Genomic DNA, 10,489 nt, shown 5'->3' on the forward strand with positions numbered 1-10,489 from the left:
ATTTACCTTGTCCTTGGATATTTTCACTAAGCATCCTGGCCCCAACTACAAAGGCACAATACTCAATCTCTTCATTGATAGCACATCATTCTGTCACCCAGAGTCACCAACTCCAGTAGGTAAGATTTCACTTTATAATTTAAGATACCCAATTTCATACCCCTAAGATTCTCAATATGAAGGAATTCTATGATGACAATCACATCCTTGCATCCACACAAGTGACCCCTCAACCCAGCAAAGACAATAGTGCTTTTCCCATTCTGACAGCACAGCAAACCCAATTCAAAGAAGAGAAAGAAAGGTGCCAGCACCCACACACACCTGTTCTGATGGCTCTCCACCTTCTTTTAGTGTGGCTCCAGGGACCTGCCCCAGAGTACGTCCTCTTAGAACCTGACAAAGTCCAGGTGCCACATCTACCAAGACTCACCTGGCTCTCAAATCTATAGCCAGTTAGTTACCTTTACAACTGCTGGGCCTCCATGGAGCTGATTCATTAGGGCAAAGTACAGTGCAGCTACGGTAGGCGGGAGCAGACCTGACTTGGCGTATTTACTCAGAACCTGGTCAAGGACTGGTGTTTCTGTTAGCTTGGTCCTGGACTGAGCAAGCTCCAATCCTATGAGAATACAAGTGCAAACACGGAAGAGGGACACCAAGGAGAGGAAGCCCAGAATGCCCTGAGGCAGCCTGGTCTGCAGGGCAGAGCACTGCCTTTGGGGTGTGGACTCCTGGCTCTGTCACTGGCTAACTCTGTCACTCAACTTAAGTCCGTTTCTCTTCCTATGATACTTGACTGCTGAGGGTCACCACAACAAGAGAATGTAATAAATAAACGGCTGTACAAACAAGGGCACGCTAAAAGCAGGCACAGTCTTTTCTCTTCGAAAGGTTTGAGCTGATTGCACTGACTGAGGCAGTCAATAAATAATACAATAAAATAATAATAAACACTGGATTGCCTGGTGTGAGTTTTGCTCGTTCATGCTTCCCCTCACTGGATTCTTGTCGTATAATCGATTCTGTTATCTCACTGAAGGAAGATTTCAAGTCCCAAGATTGAACTGAAGGCGCTGAAAAGCTTTCTATTATAACAAGAAAGTAATTCCTCACATTTGAAAACTACATTTCTTCACTTTATTAAACAGAGCAGTTCATTTCTCTTTTAGAATGCACATTTTAAATTTCACATCTTGCTCTAGAAAGGCCCAATGGTTTATTATTTCAACAGACTTGCTTGTTTCGCCACACTAAGGATTGAACCCAGCATTTACGCGTGCTAAGTAACAGCTCCACCTACCATTGGAGCTGTATCTTCAGTCTACTTTTCTGTGTTTTGAGACAGGTTCTCACTAAGGTGCCCAGGTTGGCCTTGAATTCATTCTATAAACAAGGTGGGCCTTAAACTTGCTGTCCTCCTACCTCAGCCTCTTGAGTAACTAAGATTGCAGGCCTTTGCCACCAGGCCTGGCTCAACAAACTCTTGACTGAGTTCCTGTAATGTGCCAGCATTTGCCATACATAAATATGAAAGACACCATTCATGCCTTCAAACAGCTTAGAGCAAATTAGCCTCCCATGCACTTCCTAGTCTGGGGAAAACCACTGTTGTTGGTTTCATAGTTAGATAAGAGATGTATCTAAGCCTTAAGACTTTCTGTCTACCTCTCACCTGACTCTAGCACCTAGCAAGACAGCATAAAATTCTCAGACTGTGGTGATGTTTTCTTACCTCACTGCTGGGCCATGAAGTCTGGTTTTCTAGTAGTTGCATTGAAGCTTTTAATCTCTCTGGGAAGAGGTGCTGGAGAAGGACACATACATTGACAGCAGGAATCAGTACATTGTTAATTATCATACAGACTATATCAAATTATGGTCTGATACATTACAATAATAGTCATAAAACCCTGACATAACACTTTTGGCTTGTAAGATGGTATTAGACCTACCTTATAACATCAGCTCCATTACTGCGATGATAACTTTGAAAAGGATCATAGAGATTATTTGAGCAATTTCTATTTTTTTAATGCTAAAACTAAGAACCACAGAATAGTAATTTATGTAAGATTACAAAGCTAAGTAGAAGCCCAATGAGAAACATATGTGCTATAGCTTCCTTGCATGGGACTGACAAAAGCTGATTATTAAATATTCAAGAATTGTGGGAGCAGGCCATTAAATCATGAGTAATTTTAAATTCACCATACTGGTAGTGTTTACACCACAGAAGCTAGTGAATGCTATACCAGAATATTGGTGTTTGTTTGTTTGTTTGTTTGTTTTTCAGAAAACAAGTTTACTAATGTACTGAATTCAAGTCAAAACTCTTAGTTCTTAATTCTGTGTTGGTTCCATTACAGGGCTGTCATTCTGTTACTTGCCTCTGCTGCATATTTCTAGTTTAAACATCTAGCCCAGTTAGTCCAAATGCTCCTTTTGTGACATCCCAAAGCTTCTCTAATTATCTCAAGAGTTATTATAAAATTCCTCAAACACTCACCAACCAAAATTAATTTTAATTAGCTTTAATTATTTTATATAGACTCATGGCATACAACAATTTAAATGGGTCACAGAATGAAATAGATTGTGGTGGGATCACATCACCCCAGAGCATTTGGGATTTCTCAATCCCTGATTTCTCCAGCCTCGGATATCTACAGTTACCAAGTCTTTCATCCCAGTAGCTCAATTCTTGGTTTCTAGACCAAATTTATCCAGCTCAACCCTGCTTTCAGAGCTCAGTTCCTACCAGGAGGTGAACAGAATTAGTCTTGTCACCACTCTTGGCTCTGTTTACAATTCACTTTCATGAACCTATAGACTCCCTCATGCTGTAACAGTTACTTTCTTTACACTGTTTCTGCCCCAGTGCCCTGGCCTCATACCTGATTCTTGCTCTGCATCCCAGATACCAAACCAAAAAGAGCCTTGGGAGTTTAATAATTTGTGTGAATTTCAGTTCCTACTCTCTGTCCTCCTTTCCAAAGGCCAGGTTACTGTCTAGGGTCTCACATCACCAGGAGTAACTACTGGTATATAAACTAAATGTTATTTTCTCCAAAAATTGGCAAGTTGAAATCCTAACTCCTACTGTGATGGAGTTAGAGGGTGAGGCCCCTGTAAAGTAAACAATATATAAATAGAACTTTTGTGAGTGGGATTAGTGCCCTTATGCAAGGATCCCAGAGAGTCCCCTTAAACTGATTTTGGAACTCCCAGGCTCTAGAAATGTGAGAAATAAATGTATTTTGTTTTAAGCCACCAAATGTGTTAAATTCTTTATAGCAGCTTGAGCTAGCTAAGACACTAACCTGGGTTGAACTGTGTTTAACAAAAGTTTCATCACTGCTAATAACATTGATAAATCTCCAGCCATCAGCTAGAGCTAATGCATATAAATGCCCACCCAGGTCCAGGTCAGGCTTGCCATGAATGCCCAAGTACTGTGACCTACAGACTGATTAGCCTTGTAAGAAACAACTCAGCAGATGAGACGTTCCCCCAGGCTTGACCTTCTTCCTTTACTAAAATTTAAAGTTTAGAAAGCAGACTGAGAAGCTCCATGTCAACATGTTAGCTGTGTTATCTCCATGGTTTACATGATTTTATTTCATTTTCTTGCTTATTCCTGTTATCTAATTTTTCTACAATAAGTTATATATTATTTGAAAGGATAAAAAAATCGATGTTTTAATCAGTATTATATCCAGGTGAGTTGTCAGATTGGCAACTAATCAGGCACCCAAGTTACTAAGTAGGCAAATGATTCCCCCAAAGTTTCCCGGGTTGATTAACTGTATCAAGTCTGCTGTTCTCAGCACAGTTTGAACCATTCATTCACAAAGCAAGTGCGTGTTGAACACCTACTGGATACCCAACCTTCTCACATGCATTGGAGTCCATATAAAAATAGTATATGATTCCTGCCCTAAAGAAGCTTTCAATCCAGTGACACAGCAGACAGTGGCATATGCAGGTGTTAAACAGATGCTGCACTGAACTTTTTAGTGAAAGGAAGCATAGAGTAAAGCATAGGACAAAAAGAAAGAGGATTAGTATTCAAGGCTATTTGACAAACAAGCAAGAAAATAAATGTCTGAACTAGAGCAGCTTTGGAAAAACTGAAGAGGGGGCAAGTAGAAATATACACACATTATACAATAAGAAAGAATATGTGCAACGTAGGCAAGTACTACATATTTTAAGGAATAGAATCAACATGAAGTGATGCTCAGTTGATTGGAGAATATGAAGAGAAGTCAAGGACAATATCCAGAGATGAGATAGTGCTAATATATATTTGTGTGTGTGTGTGTGTGTGTGTGTGTGTGTGTGGTATGTGTGTGTGTGTGTGTGCCTATTTGGTAGGAAAGATGATAAAGTCAGTGGGACACAAGTTAGTATAGCCAACAAGGAATTGGCTGTGATGGACTGGAGCCCAAGATAGAGTATTAAGAGGAGCAATATGGTGGCTCAAGTCATAGGCATGGGTAGTATGCCCAAGAAAAGCTGAGGATTAGAAACAAGTCTGCTGAAGGAAGCCAGAAAAACACCAATGTCTAAGAGCTGGACACAGCAAAAGGAGCCTGGGACAGGTAAGAAGGAAGTACCAGATAAATATTCTGAGAACTGGGAGAGGTCAGTTCCCAGAATGCAGAGGAGGCGATGGCTTCAAACTAGGAGAGCAGTCAACAATGCGAAATTTAGGAGGAACATTGAGAAAAGCAACAGATGAAAGAAATAGAAAATGGAAAGCAAAGAAAAGAAGACAGAAAGCATAACTTGTGTGTAGAAATGGGGCTGGGGCTATAAATAAGATGAGGTTTGAAGAATCTGTTTAGAGTGGACAAGACAAAACAAATATACTAGTTTATAGTGGGGGGTGCAGACACTGAAAAGAACTGCAGGTACTGAGGGAACAAATCACAGAAGAGACGTGGGTTCCAGGATAAAGGAACAAACATTTGAACCTCTTTAAGAGGAGGGACTCATACTCCTCTGAGAAAGTGATCAAGAAGGGGAAGATGGACATAATTGGAGACAAGTTTACACTTGTAGAACCCAAGATAAAGAATTCTTTATGGAAGAGAATGCTAAGTTTCACTGGCTACCTCTAAAAAGCACTCAAGAAACATTAAGAGACTTGCAATGGCCTGTGTGGAAACCATGAGTGAGCTTCAAGTAGGAACATAGCCTCAAGCAGAAAGTGAATGAAATGGTCCATTACTGGACAACTACACCAGCTTTCACCTCCATAGGGACATCACTTTCTGTGCTTGGTTCCATACTGTATCTGCAGTGTCTAACAACATGCCTGGCGTATGATGACAGCTCAATTAAGTTTTATTTATAAATTCCTTAAATGTAGAAGAGCAACAGCTTACACTATGATTTTATTCAATTGTTTTCATCATGAATATTGAATTACACTTTGAAAGAGTGCTTTAATAAAAATAAAAGAGAACGTTGAGGCCATTTAAGGGAGGTAGCCAAAGAGTAGATAAATTGTGTTATACAGGATGCAAATGAAAAACAGACACAAATTATCTGCATATCTTTTTAAACTGAGGTCATTAGCTATAACTGAGAGGCACATTCCAATATGACAGTGAAAGAAAACTGCTAAATTTCAATAATAATTTTTTAAACTCAGTCCAAGTAGGGAAGACTGGATAGTTTCCATACTGTACTTGCAGTAATATCTGAGGCATTGTGGCTCTTTATAGTAAACAAACATCTCACCATCTCTGACTCCAAGAATGAATCAAGGGATAAAGGACTCATGGAGGGTGGCCTCCTGACTCCAGCAAAGTCAACACCAAAGCCAACCTAGAAATAAGGATCTTGTGGCCTCAGCTCATGTCTTTTCCTTCTGGTAAACTGGATGTCAAGCAAGGGGCAGAGCAATGTGCTGATCAACAGTTCCAACTACCAGGACATGAAGTGCCAGGAAAAAATGGTGCCTGTGCCAGAAACAATTAACCTGGCATGAGCATTGTGAGCCACCACTGCCAGTCCTGGGACTTATTGAAGCCTAAGAAGCAAAGGTTTGGCACAATCTTGACTTCTACCAGACCAAAGAACCTTATAAATGAGACCAGACAATGCATTCCTTTAAGTGTCACCTACCTGGCTTCCCACAAACCTGCTCTTCTGCATCCAGGTCTTCCACCAAGAACTAGAAGAACAGCCTATCATTCAGGAAGGACTTCGTACTTCCTTGACAGCCTTAGGACGGAGGAAGGCCTTACTTCTCTTCCCTTCGCCCCTCCCATTTCATTCATGTCTCCTGACGGATGGATGCTACTGTGACCTCTGGCTCCACATCAAGCACCAAGAGGCAGAGGATAACAGCTAAGTGAAATAAAGGGCTTGAATACTCCCAGAGTACACTCCCTGCTATAGGCTAAAGGCTGTAAATTCCCCAGAAGGATAGAACATCTCTCCCTGTCTTGGAATAAGACTTTTGAACATGAATCCCTACTCTACCATCTGCAGGCCATGTGAACTTGGGCAAATTAGTCTATATCTCTTTTTCCTTGTCTGTAAAAATGGGATGATCATAGAACATTCTACCTCACAGAATTCTGATAAAGAGCAAAGTCAGATTGAAAACACACAAAATTATTGACATATGGTAAATGATCGATCCATGTTAATAATTATCTTTTCCCTAGATATATTAGAAAGTGACCCCTAAAGTACTCTGCACACATCATCAGTAAAGGATTAAATATCCATTACCACAGTAAAGTCCATAGCTTCCCCTTGACACTTAATGCAGAGTCCCATTGATCCATGTCACAGAGAAAATAGAGAAACAGTGCCCCTTGTCTATATAGAAAAGAAGTGAATGGATTAAGGTGAGAGCACCAGCATTAGCAACCTTAAGAAAGTGTAGTCCAGTGCTTCTCAGACAAGGTACGGCTGCTCCAGAAACAGGCCAGAGATAAGCATAACTTTTTCTTCATAAGCTATTTTAAATAATATTTTAATTTAAAATCTATATAAATATTCTGGAGTGAAGTTCAAATTCTAATTCATTTTTAAGACAAGTATGAGACATCAAAGAAATTTCACATGGCTATGAGACAGATGCACAAACACCATACTCTGTACCTCCAGAAATCATTTCCCCTGACACTTGGTAGGAAAGTTTGAGAGACATATTTTGAACAAGAGCAGACATTCAGGCACACAGAACCAATGAGCTGGAAAGAGCCTCTGGAAGGAATCCAGTCCTGCAGGTGAAGCCATGTCTATGCCAGCAAGGCTCAAGCCAAGGTCTCCATTCCTGTAAAGCTCTTGTTTACAAATTCAGAACTCTACAAAATATCTAGTGCTGGTTGAAATTGTGTTATATAAGACCTTGATCTCTCAACCACTGCACTGTACCAACTCATTAACTGTGTATGTAGGGTCCCCAGGAGTCTAGTGCTGTCTTGGTTTTCCTGGGACACATACTGTTTGTTCTTTGGGGAAAGTAGGTCCTTGGGAATCTCATGGAAGTACACCTCAGTATTTCAGAGCCCAGATGTCCTTTCTGATGGATGACTCACAGATGTGACTCAGACTCTCATTTCAACTGTTTGAAGATAGGAAATATGTCATATTGCTCAGCAGCCTCTTCTTCTCCAGGTTACATATCCCCAACCTTACTTAACAAATCTCCCATCTTAAACATTTTGGGGAGTATCAACATTCTAAAGGAATGGGAATTGATGAGGCTGGAAAAATGGTTCAGCTGTTAAGAATACTTACTGTTCTTGCAGTGGTCTGAAGTTCAGTTTCTAGCATCCACATTGGGCAACTCATAACCACCTATAGCTCTAGCTCCAGGGAGTGTCGCCCCCCTTTTGGCCTGAATGGGCACCCATACACATGTGTGCATAAACACAGACACACACAGACACACAGACACAGACACACACACACACGCCATACATAATAAAATAAAGCTTTTTTTTTTCTTGTCTTTTTGAGACAGGGTTTCTTTGTAGCCCCAGCTGTCCTGGAATTCACTATGTAGACCAGGCTGGCCTCTGACTCACAAAGATCTGCCTGCCTCTGCCTCCCAAGTGCTGGGATTAAAGGCATGCACTACCACGTCTGGCAAAATAAAGCTTTTTTAAAATGGGAATTGAAAGTGAACTTTAATTATTTACTCTGTTATTTCCCAGCCATGTGCTTTTGGAAAAATCACCCAACTTTTATGAGCCCTAGATTCTTCATCTTTAAAATGAAATGTTAAAAGTGCTTCTTTAAAGGGCTGTGATCTGGAAGAAAGGAAATGATCCATAGAAAACCACTAAAGAAGTGTCTTTTACACTCAGGAGTGGGTTTTAATAAATCTTTGCCTTTCTATCACCCAAGTTCTGTTCACTCTATCAAGATATGACAATCTACATACACAGTTGATCAGTTGGTTCTCCTGCAGTGATTGAAAGTTCAAGTTTTACACTCAGAATTAGATTTACATTCCAACACCTCCAGTAACAAGTTACTTAATTAGATTTACATTCCAACACCTCCAAATAAGTTACTTAACCTCTCAGGTGAAGTGTCCTCTTTGGTTAAAGAAGTGGGAAATAATAGACACCTTCCCAAGGTTATGGCAGAATAAATGAGAAAAAGTACTGTTTGTGGCATGTACCTGATCCTTAATTAAAATTAGATGAATAACTGAATGTATGGTATATTAGATACCTTTCTGTTCCTGTGATAGAAACACTGACCAAAACAACTTATAGAAGGGACAGTTGATTTGCACTTACAGTTCCAGAGAAATTACATTCCATCATGGTGGGGAGGCATGGTGGCAAGAGGTGACTGGAACAGGAGCAGAAAGCAGAGCGCTCACATCTTCAAGCAGGCACAGGAAGCAAGAGAGAACCTGGAGATCCAGCAAGACTTAAGAACTCTCTAAGCCTGCCCCCAGTGACATGCTTCCTCCAGCATAGCCACACCTTCTAAAACCTCCCCAAACAGCACCACCAACTGAGGACAAAATGTCCAAATACTTGGAGCCTGTGGGGGACATTCTCATTCAAACCATCACACGTAGTTTAACAGGCATGGCCAAACTTCTGGTCACATATTGCAGGCCACTTACATCGCAGGATAGCTATGAATATGGCCCAAGACACCTGTAAATCATATCACATCACAATGTTAAAAGGTTAGACACCCCTGGCTCAGAGAAGTATTTAGAAAAGTGCCTACACATAGTAAGTGTTCAATAAAAGGCTGTTATTCACACTATTTAAAAGCATTAGCAACCAATAATTGACAATGGGATCTCATGAAATTAAAAAGCTTCTGAAAAGGGTCAATGAGAGATGGTTCAATGACATCTGAGTTTGATCCCCAGGATCCACAAGGTGGACAGAAAGAACCAACTCCCACAGGTTATCCTCTGACCTCCACCATGCACTGTGAAATACACACACACACACACACACACACACACACACACACACACTGTAAATAAATAAATGTAATTTTGCAAATTTTAAAAACTTCTGTGCATCTGTGCAACAAAAGAAGCTGTTAATCATGTGAAAAGCAGTTCACAGAATGGGAGAAAATCTTTGCCAGCTATCCAAAAGAGGATTAATATCCAGAATATACAAAAAACTACATCACGAAAACAAATAACACAATAAAAAAATGCACAATGGAAGTGAACACAGAATTTTCAAAAGCTAAGAAATGCAAATGGCTGAAAAATTTTGAAGGCTATTCACCATCAGGAAGATGCAAGTTAAAACTACTCTGAGATTCCAATTCACCCCAATCATAATGAGCATCAATAAGAAATCAAAAAACATTCACCTCCCTCTGCTTCCCTGGGCCCGCATGACCTGCAGGCCTCTCTCCTGACCCGTAGGCATCTCTCGGGTGTAAGTCAATCGTGCCCTCCACGCCTTGACTCCCCCAGCCCTTTCATATCCACACCGCCCACCCCCCGCCCTGTCTCTCCTCCTAGCCTGGGTCCTGTTCCATTCCTAGTCTTGGCACCCCAGACACCTGGGGAACCACCACTGCCTCCTGATCCTTTGCATCCAGACCAACCTAGTTCCTCAGTGCAGTCCCTAGGAGTCCTTGGGGCACTCTGGGCCTGGCCCACCCTCACCTTCCTCTAATTCCCTGAGCCTGCCCGACCCACCAGCCTCTTTCCTGGACGCAGGGGCTGACCTTTCCTCTTCCTGATCCATTGCATCTAGAACAACCCAGCTACTCAGTGCAGTCCCCAGGAGCCCTTGGGACTGCTTCCTGACCCCATCTTCCTTTGCATCTTTGGGTGACACTAGCCACCAGCTGCCCTAGAGCAACATCTTTCCTTGTCCTGGCTCCCAGATCAGTCCAACCCCCAAATTCCTGAGGCCAAAATCTTTCCTGGAGGGATCCAGACCTTAGGAGAAAGCCTGAGAGCATCTGATCCTCATCTGACTTGGGCCTCTGTGGGAACTCCTGA

At 41.4% G+C, this 10,489-nt stretch overlaps 1 protein-coding gene across 14 annotated transcripts in view; it reads right to left on the minus strand.

Moving 5' to 3' along the window:
- Positions 1–10,489, minus strand: part of LOC103727996 (protein transport protein Sec16B) — a 68,507-nt gene that overhangs the window by 43,563 nt on the left and 14,455 nt on the right. For 9 of the 14 annotated variants that reach the window (XM_029560188.1, XM_029560192.1, XM_008826118.3 and 6 more), the window contains one exon: positions 1,736–1,807. The gene's annotated coding sequence lies outside the window, so the exon portion shown is untranslated. Of the gene's footprint in view, positions 1–324; positions 1,110–1,735; positions 1,808–10,489 lie in introns of those variants that run through there. The other 5 variants (XM_029560190.1, XM_029560193.1, XM_029560186.1 and 2 more) reach the window with 2 other exon arrangements.

The sequence above is a fragment of the Nannospalax galili genome, unplaced genomic scaffold (assembly GCF_000622305.1).
Source record: "Nannospalax galili isolate Female #2095 unplaced genomic scaffold, S.galili_v1.0 scaffold429, whole genome shotgun sequence".
In the NCBI taxonomy this organism is placed as follows: domain Eukaryota; kingdom Metazoa; phylum Chordata; class Mammalia; order Rodentia; family Spalacidae; genus Nannospalax; species Nannospalax galili.